Below are 9,784 nucleotides of genomic sequence, written 5' to 3'. Positions count from 1 at the left end.
GTTCCTCCCCGAGGCTTTCCCGCGGATCGGGGTCTCTCCTTCCCAGAGCCGCCCAGCGAGCCCCTCTCCCCGAGGCCCTTGCCCGCTTTCCACGTCGGGCCTCCGGGAATCCGCTAGCTCGGGCTCCAGACTCCTAGCCCCCCTCTCTCTCTCCGAGGCATCTCTCCACCCCGCGGCATTTTTATGGCTCCCGGGGGAATGTCTGCTTCGCACCCGGGCCACCTAAAACCTCAAACTCCACAAAAGGAAACCCTCCCAGAGCGTCCTCCCATCTGCCCCTTCCGCCCGGACACCCCCGAGAGCCCTCCTAAAATGTCAGGAGCCTCCCGGGAGCAGCCTGCCTCTCACCTGGGCCCCTTTCGCCGCGGCCTTCTCAGAAGGGCGACCCCCGAGCACCTCCTCCGGTCAACATCCCCCTAAAGGGGGAACACCCTCTTCCAGGAACCTCTTCAGGCGCCTTCCGCGCGGGCCTCCGCGGAGAATCTCCGGGCTGTTTCCCGGGCTCTGCCAAACGCCGCCCTTCCGGGGCCCCTTCCCCGAGCCTCCCCCGACCCCAGTCCGGTCTCCCCGCCGCAGACTCGGGGACTGTCTCCTCCTTCCCCGAGACGTCCCCTGCCCTCGGACTTCCCCCCCCGCTCCGCGTCCCCAGGGGCTTTCCGGGGCACGGCGGCTGGGCTGCGGCACTGACTTGCTCCAGCTCCCAGGTCCGATCGAGAGAGGGGGAGGCAGTGGCGGCGCGACTCCTTTGTGACAGGTCCGAGAGAGCGGTAAAGATGGACGCGGGGCCACGGCGCTGCCATTACGTGCCGGGCCCACCCCCGCTCGGTACCGCCCCAGGCCCGCCTTCAGTCCCCTAGGAAACGCCCCTTTCTCGGTGGCAATCCCTCTCCCTGACAACCAATCATCTTTCCTGGGCGGCACCACGTGATCTCACGGCTCGGCCCGCCCCCCAGGCGCGAGCTGGCCAATCCGCTGGCTGAGGGGTGAATGGCCCAATCCAGCGTCTCCCGCCCGCTTTCCGGGCACCGGATTGCCATCGGACTCCCGGGGAGGAAGAGAGTCGGGATTGGGTTTCGCCGCCGGAAGCAGGGTGGACTTTTGTTGTGGCGGCGAGGAACAGGAAGCCCTGAAGGGTCAAAAGGAATACAAAAGCAAAGGCTATTTTCTTTTTCTGGTCTTTCTTTTTTTTTAACCCCTAAAAAGTAAGCGGCGTTGGCGTTGGCGGTGGCGGTTCGGGGGTGAGCGCTACCGAGGAGAGGGTGTCCCGCCTCCCGCGCGTTGGTAGGTGAGTGTGGCCTGGGCCCGGGCCAGGCTGCGAGACCTGGGCTCCAGCTTCTTCGCCGAGGAGATGGGGGGCTGTGTCTGACTTGAGGTTTAGGGCCAGGCCTCTTCTCAGTCTGTGCACTCGCCCAGTGTCCTTGGCCGCCGGGGCCAGTGGTTTGCAGAACCCAGCCTGAGGGGATGGCCGCGGGGTGGCCTCCAGGTCGAGTCGGGGAGGATACCTGGCCGTTTCCAGAGGATTGGGGACTTTGGGCTTCTTGCTGGCTTCCCTGCACCTTCTCTACGAGGTGGGGCCACCGAGGCTCCAGGTGAGGAGCGGGCGCTGTTCCTAAGGTCTTGGAACGGCTCCCGGCTCCTCGCGAGATGTGGGGAGGCCTGGTTGGAAATGGTGTTTTCACAACATGTGAGACGGGAAGCACATTTTTATTACATACCAAGTACCAGTCGCTGGAGCGTGCTCGTTTTTGCAGAAAACGTAAGCAGCTGACACCGAGAGTTGAAGCACGTTGCTGGAGGGTTGGTGGCCCACGTGGATGCCAACGTCCGGCCGAGGGTTAGAGGAGGACACCTGTTCGGACTTAGCAGTGGTTCTTGAACTAGTAGAAAACAAGTTCTTCTGCGGCCCTTTTAAAATGCAGATTCTCGGACCCCATCCCATCCCCGGATAGTCTGACTGAGTAGGTCTGGAGTGGGACGCAGGAAACCAGGTGTCGGCCTGGTGGTCAGATTTCCCAATGACTTCTTGGGTACCAGCTGCGAGGTAAGACGTGTTGATTTCTTCAGCTGTTGGGTGTATTGCTGTGTTCAGAGGGACCCCATAAAATGGTTCGGAGGACAGTGCTTCTGAAATCCTGGAAAGGAGTCCGTGCGCGTTAACTCCTTTTTGATACAAGAGTTGAGCTGAGATAAAAACAGCATCTATAGTCTTTCAAATGCAGCTTGGGCTAAGCTGTTAACAGTTCTTAAGGGTCTGCAAGCAGAGGATGTCCAATTAACCTTTCTCACCTGAAGTCTTGGTGCCTTTTACCCCAGTGGGCAGTTTCTTTGTGGTTTTTAGAGAGGAAGATTACCTCAAGACCTTCTACCTGGTTAGCAGTCTTTCCTTTCACCATCTAAGAATCTTGATGTTTGGTTAGAGTCAAGATGCCGCTTCAGAAATGGAAAACCACATATCTGGTAAACAAAGTAATTTAAGTGCCTGGCGCAGCCATAGGCTCAGCCATAGTGGAATTACACCTGGGTGGCAGCTGAATTAAGCAATGGCAGTGTGCTCACTGGGGATCACCTTTGGATCCCACTTCATTCTTAAATACGCTCTTTTTCACTCTTCACTGTGGGGTGTTTTAAAGATTGTTCAGTCTTTATCTTCGGGTTTCTGCATTTGTTTGGTGTTAGACTTCTTGAATTTGTGGATTAGTGTCTTTCATTAGACCTGTCAAATTCTCGGCCATTTTATATCCGTCTATTGCTTCTGCCCCATTGTTTTTAACTGACTTAACAGAGACCTTTTTACTCTGTTCTCTTCTCACTTTATTTTTTTTAATACTACATTCTGGATAATTTCTTTTTTGTTAATTCTCTAACCTATTTCTAATGTGTCATTAAACTCATCCATTGAAATCTTAAATTCAGTTACTGCATTTTTTTTTCCCCATGAAGTTTTATTTGGTCTTTTCAAATGTGCTCTACCACGGTTTTACAGCTTCTTGTTCCCTGCTATTAATTTTAAGGCTTGGTTTTTGTTTCTTTACACATGATAAGTGTAGTTGTTTTATAATCTGAATGTTTTAAATCTACTATCTGAATTCCCTTTGAGTCTCTTTCTGTTGCTTATTATTTATGCTCTTTTTCTTCCCACTTCACTTTTATTTTGAAGGTGTAGTTCTTTGGCGTACCAGGTTAACAGGGAGAAATAAATAGATGGTTATCAGACTTCACGTCCTATTTGGGCTTTAGTTTCTTTTGCTTCACAAAGGCACCCAAACAACAGCATTAAGGTCAGAGAAACCCTTAGGATGAAAACAAGTTTGGATAATGGCTCTATTTCTGGTTTTGGATTTGGGGCAAATTCTTTTCTTTTTTTAATATATTTTTATTGATTTCAGAGAGGAAGGGAGAGAGAGAGAGAAACATCAATGATGAGAGAGAATCCTTGATCGCTGCCTCCTGCGCGCCCCCTACTGGGGACTGAGTCTGCAACCAAGGCATGTGCCCTTGACCAGAACTGTACCTGGAACCCTTCAGTCTGCAGGCCAATGCTCTATCCCCTGAGCCAACCCAGCTAGAGTTTGGGCAGATTCTTTACTATCTTGTTAGCTTTTCTGTTTAAGAATTATTTTAGAAATTTCTTCGAGTTATTTAATTAAATTAATTAATTTTTTAAGCATTTTAAAATTGATTTTAGAGAGGAAGGGAGAGGGAAGGATAGAAACATCAATGATGAGAGAGAATCATTGAATGGCTGCCTCCTGCACATCCCATACTGGGGATGGGAGCCTGCAACCTGGGCATGTGCCCTTGCCTGGAATTGAACCCAGGACGCTTCTGGCCACAGGCTCTATCCACTGAGCCAAACCGGCTAACGCTATTTAATTTATTTTTTATCATAGAAGTACAGGATTGGTGTCAATTACCTCACTATTTCTGGAAATGAAAGCACCCTTCCTTTCATTTTCATTTTGGAATGTGAAATTTGTGATTTCTGGCAATCTCAAGTTACAGATTATTTTTCTTTGTATGCCTCAAATTTCCACCACTTTTCACTGCAGTGTCACAGCTACTATCAAAATTAAGCTTCCCTCATGCTTTTTCTAATCTCCCTTTTCTGAACTAAGCTTCTATTTTCTTACAGCATTTACTCTGAGTCTGCTTTTCTAAATTGCTCATGTGCCAACCTTCTTTCTTACTGAATGCGAGTTCTTCACTTACTAATAGTCGAGCGCCAGGTTAGTGCCTAGCACTGTGCCTTCCACGTAATAGGTCCCCTGTAAAAACTGACTTCAAAAATACAACTGAATGAGTTAGTAGACCTCATGTGTGGTTGTGTAATGCAAAGCCTTTACTTCTTTCTTTTTAAAAAAAATTTGATCTTGAGAGGAGTTATATAAAGCCTGGGGGAGGGGAGGTATGACTTAGTGTGGGTTAGGGCACAGATGCAAAATGATCAAAGCTACCCTCGAAAATCTAGGGGAGCATTAGGATGGATGTAGGCATACCAGCGCAGCAAAATTCCAGCATGGCCAGGTTTCCTCCAGCTTTGGAACAGATGCTGTCTTTTCTCCCTGTGAGCCCCAGATGAAGTAGTTGGTGTACATTTAGGAGTCACAATGTGTAACAGATACAACTAATAGTAGACTCATACACAGTGAGGGAAGTGTTTATACACTGAGTGGCACGCATGAACTAGGGGACTGAGGATCAGCTCAGGGAACCAATAATTTAAGCTCTCTCTTTTTTTCTCCCAGTGCATATAGATGAATTCAGGCAAATGCACATGTAAATGAGACTCACTTCTCATGTTACGGGAAGACAAATGCATATATAGGTGTGTTGTATGTTTTGTTTTGTTTTAATAATTTTCTGTTGTTAATCCTCACCTGAGGATATTTTTTCCATTGATTTTTTTTTTTTTTTAAGAGAGAATGGAAGGGAGAGACAGAGAAACATCAGCTGGTTGCCTCCCTCATGTGCCCCATCCAGGGCTGGGATCCAAGGATCGTCAAACCCGAGACCCTTCAGTCAGTCCATGGGTCATTGCTCCAACCACTGAACCAAATGGGCTACGGCAAAAAATAACTTTATTGCATGTGTTTTTTAGATGCCTAGACGATAAGAAGGTTATACCAATTGTTCTTCATAATAAAAATTTTAAATATGAATTAAATTGCTATGTTGTACCCTCATTTTTAGGTTCTTTTAGTTTCCTTTGGTACTGGGGTAGGTTAAATTAGCGTCATTGTTAGAAGAGTGAAGATTACTTTGTCTACTAATAAATGCTAATAGAGTGTTCCTGTTAGTAGCTGTCATTCTCCGAAGTTTTGTAATCCGGGGAAAATTGGCTTGATCTAAATGACTGTAGCTGGTAGAAGAGCCTTATGGCCAGAAAGCAATCTTTACTTGAAATATAGTTGAGTTTGCCAGATGGAGAATTCCTCGTAGTTGTGACTTGAACATTAGGGTAGAAATGTAGAAAGAGCAGTGCTTAACTATATTGACAAAAAGAAAGTGTATTGGCTGGCCGGTGTGGTTCAGTGATTGTCAACCTATGAACCAGGAGGTCATGGTTTGTTTCCTGGTCAGGGCACATGCCTGGGTTGTGGGCTCCATCCCCAGTGGGAGGTGTGCAGGAGGAGGCCAGTCACTGATTCTCTCTCATCATTGATACTCTCCCTCCCTCACCCTTCCTCTTGAAATAAAGGAAAGTGTACTGTCCTGTTGCTTTTGCCACTCAAAGAGAGAAGCTTTCAAACACCCTAACACAGAGCTCCCCCGATGTATTTTTACACTTGCTAACTAATGTTAGAATTAGGGTGTATGGTGGTCAGTGCTGCAAACACTTAAGTAGTCTGCCATCACAAAATTTAATTCCATAGGAAACCAGGTCTCTTTAGCCTCTATCATGGCACTCGCTAAGTGGAATAATTTTTTAGTTCAGCAATAGCAATTTTGCATGCAGCAATGTAAATTTTGTATCTTAAAACTTATGTGTCATGCTATGTGAGACACTATGCCCATTTTGTCCCATAAACCTGGAAATTAAATACCACAGTCTCCAGTGCAAACACAGTAGATCAGTGTATTACGGTTACTTGGCTTGAAATATAAGAACTTTGTTTTTTTTTGGCTGTCAAGCAAATGTGAAACTATGTTCTTTATTTGTATCAGTTTGAAACTTTTAAGTTTGGACAAAGTGATTTTGGTATGGTTTTTCCATGAATTCCCTCTTTGAAGAACTTAGTTCTTTTTAAAATAATGTAATGTTCAGTTTGATCATTTAACTCAGGTCACCTTGAAGAAAAAAGTTATGTGAGTAAAGGAACGTTGACAATGTTCTTTCTAAAATTAAACACAGGACAAAACAAGTATTCCCACATGAATCTTTACAGTTGGACCCTAGGATTTTATTTATTTATATTTTGTTTTGTTTTCAATTATTCTAGCAAACAAAGGAGAGAAATGAGACTTGTAAAAATTTAGCTGGGCAGTGGAAATTAGAAATAAATACTTAAACTTCCGGTTTTTCTGTCATTTCCAGAAGGAGGTAAATGAATTGTAGGTACTCATCACCTTCCTATTGCAGAATAAACAGTGAATGAACTTTGGACTCTTTGTGTGGGAAATACTTAATCACCCGTGTAAAAGCATTTTTCAGCCAGTTGAAATGAAGTGAGAATAATGAGAGTTATTCTTGAAGAATACATCAATTATAATAAAGTGATTTAATTTTTGGTCCTGTGTTTCCTACTTTACAAATCATACAATGTTTGAATAGAATTTCCCATGGGACATAGAAGCCTCAGCTAACACTTATTTTATGTCTACCCTTCTCTATAACTTACATCAGACAACATCTAGAAATATTTATGTGAGAGCGTTCTTCCCTACTTAAATTCTTCCAATCCTCTATGGTTGGTTTATTCAGTAAGTATTTATTACATGCTTAGTATATGCCAGACACTGTGCTTATTACACTGTGGATACAAAGAGCTGATGGAACAGTCATGAACGATAAAATGAATGGATAAGTGCTGTAGTAGAGGTGTAAATGGCTGTGATAGGGCTGGGAGTAGAAACAGGGAGACTAATGGAATGCTATTGCAGTAGTCCATGCAAGAGTACGCCCTGAAAGGAATAGATTAGAAAGAAAAGGACCCTTCTCTTAAAAAAAGAAAAAGAAAGGAGTGGATTAAAAAGAGGTCTTTAGGAAGTAGAAACAATAGAACTTATATAAGAAAGCGAGGAAAAAGGGAGTGTGGGTATATGTCTAATTCCTCTCGGTTTGATGTGATCCCTTCCCCACTTCAGGTGTCAGGATTGTTTATGTCACTGATTTATTTATGTCTCCCCTACGCGTGCATACGGTATTTCTCTCACTCCCACAGCCTGTCCAGAGCTTAGCGTAGTGCTTTGTAGTACTGGCAGGCCTTTCAGAGCATCTGTAAGCATGTGTCAAACACTGAAGTGCTTTACATGAATTACGTGTTTATTCTCACAAAAGGTTTATGTTGTGCAGTATTCTTTTAGTCCCCTTTGGTGAGTGCAGTTGTGGGTGAGGAAACTAAGGCTCAGGAGTTTAGTGACTTGCCCAGGGTCATACAATGGGTAAGTGGCAGAACCAGGTTTCAAATCACAGTTTCTTGATTTTAGAGTCTTTTATACTCTTTATCATGACCTGCTCTCCCTCTTGGTAAGAAGACGGAAAAGAAGGTATTCGGTATATATTTATTTTAATTACATTGGGTTGTGGTGAAGTTAAGTTTATTTCTTGACAGTATTTGATGACAGTGAAGTTTGGAATTCTGAAAAGACCTGCATATTTCTGGGGAAAGAATATTCTGAATAATATTCAAAATATTCAGGAATATTGCCACTTGTTCATGAGCATGTACTGTCCCTGTCTTTGACCTCTCCAAGCATAGCAGATGACCAAACTAATTAGCCAGAAGGCTGTATTGAAGGCAGAGGGATAGTGTTGGGCCAGGGAACGAGGACCTACAGAAGGAATGCAGGTAGAAGAAAGATGGATAAAGCACCCTGTGTTTTAGTCTTGTCTTTTTTATTTTTTTAAATATATATTTTTATTGATTTCAGAGAGGGAGAGAGAGATAGAAACATCGATGAGAGAGAAATATCAATCAGCAGCCTCCTGCACACCCCCTACTGGGGATGTGCCCCAAGGTACATGCCCTTGACCGGAATCGAACCTGGGACCCTTCAGTCCGCAGGCTGACACTCCATCCACTGAGCCAAACCAGTTAGGGCAGTCTTGTCTCTTTTAAACTCACAAGTTCATTATAATTGGTGTGGCCACCTAACTTGTTTTGGAATCAAGAGAATGTCAGGATTACAATATTAGCTTTAAAGAGCAGACTTTCATAAGTATTCATTAGTTTTGACTGACTGTGGGTTTTTAAAATATTTTTATTGACCTAAAGGAAGGGCGAGAGAGATAGAAACATCAATGAAAGAGAATCATTGATCAGCTGCCTCTGCACGCCCCCTACTGGGGATTGAACCCGCAACCCAGGCATGTGCCCTTGACTGGAATCGAACCTGGGACCCTCCAGTCTGCAGACTGACGCTCTAGCTACTGAGCCAGACCAGCTAGGGCTGGCTGTGTTTTCAGGAAGCCAACCCATTGAGAGCTGTGCTTTTGCCTTATTTTCATTAACCAACTATGATTCCTGATTTTGTGTCTGTGTGTGAAAGATGGGTAACAGCACAGACTCAACTCTTTGGGCAGAAGTTGAATTCTAACACAAGAAAGATACTGAGGAAAAAGAGTAAGAATTTCATGGGAAGATCCTTATTTCTCTAGAACATCAATTTTCAACCTTTTTCATCTCATGGCATACATAAACTACTGAAATTCTGCAGCACACCAAAAATATATATTTTTTGTTGATCTGACAAAAAATAGGTATAATTTTGATTCATTCACACTGGACAGCTATTGTGTTGGCTACTGTCATTTTTTATTTGACAATCTAAGGGAAAAGAGGTCAGTGCCCCTGACTAACTAGTCAGGTATTGCATGTTTTAAAAATTCTTGTGCCACACCAGTTGAAAATCGCTGCTCTAGAGTTTCTGTTTCAAGTTCAAACCCTTTTTGACAAGTATCCTAAAGACTTTGTCCCTGAGTTTCAGGGATCCTTGTTAAAGTTAAATGAAGATAGTGTCTTCTCTTTACAGAAACTCAGCAGGTCATGAAATAAATGATTTTCCTTTCTTAATTTTGAGTTATAAGAATAAATTTTAAGAGTCTCTGAATTCTTAAATTAGAAGAAAGCATGTAAGATTCTAGATTTTATTTTGGCCTATTGGAAGATTTTTTTCCAGTATTAATATGTATTACTAGTGGCCCAGTGTATGGACTCATGCACATTGAAAGGAAATTAATTAGAAGAAATATTTTATTTTTTAAAATATATTTTATTGATTTTTTACAGAGAGGAAGGGAGAGAGAGATAGAGAGTTAGAAACATAGCTGAGAGAGAAACATCGATCAGCTGCCTCCTGCACATCTCCACTGGGGATCAAGCCTGCAACGCAGGCATGTGCCCTTGACCGCAATCGAACCCGGGATCCTTCAGTCCAAAGGCTGCCGCTCTATTCACTGAGCCAAACCAGTCAGGGCCAGATTTAGCTCTTTTTAATCTGGTAATTAGATCTGTGCTCAAGCCTCATTTGCCATCATATAGTGATGGCTGAAAGTTGAAGTACTGCCTGTCTCTTGTTGCTCAGTGGTTGAGCGTTGACCTACAAACCAGAAGGTTACAGTTTG

At 44.1% G+C, this 9,784-nt stretch overlaps 2 protein-coding genes across 3 annotated transcripts in view; one reads left to right on the top strand and one right to left on the bottom strand.

Moving 5' to 3' along the window:
- RSPRY1 (ring finger and SPRY domain containing 1) overlaps nt 1-911 on the bottom strand; it is a 30,224-nt gene extending 29,313 nt beyond the window's left edge. Inside the window, exon 1 of one of the 2 annotated variants that reach the window (XM_006752863.2) lies at nt 689-911. The gene's annotated coding sequence lies outside the window, so the exon portion shown is untranslated. The other variant, XM_006752864.2, reaches the window with a different exon arrangement.
- A 118-nt stretch (nt 912-1,029) lies between these two features.
- FAM192A (family with sequence similarity 192 member A) overlaps nt 1,030-9,784 on the top strand; it is a 28,315-nt gene continuing 19,560 nt past the window's right edge. Inside the window, exon 1 of the mRNA XM_015558778.1 lies at nt 1,030-1,281. The gene's annotated coding sequence lies outside the window, so the exon portion shown is untranslated. The remainder of the gene's footprint in view (nt 1,282-9,784) is intronic.

Source organism: Myotis davidii, unplaced genomic scaffold, assembly GCF_000327345.1.
Source record: "Myotis davidii unplaced genomic scaffold, ASM32734v1 scaffold590, whole genome shotgun sequence".
NCBI lineage: Eukaryota > Metazoa > Chordata > Mammalia > Chiroptera > Vespertilionidae > Myotis > Myotis davidii.
This window is presented reverse-complemented; position numbering and strand designations above follow the sequence as displayed.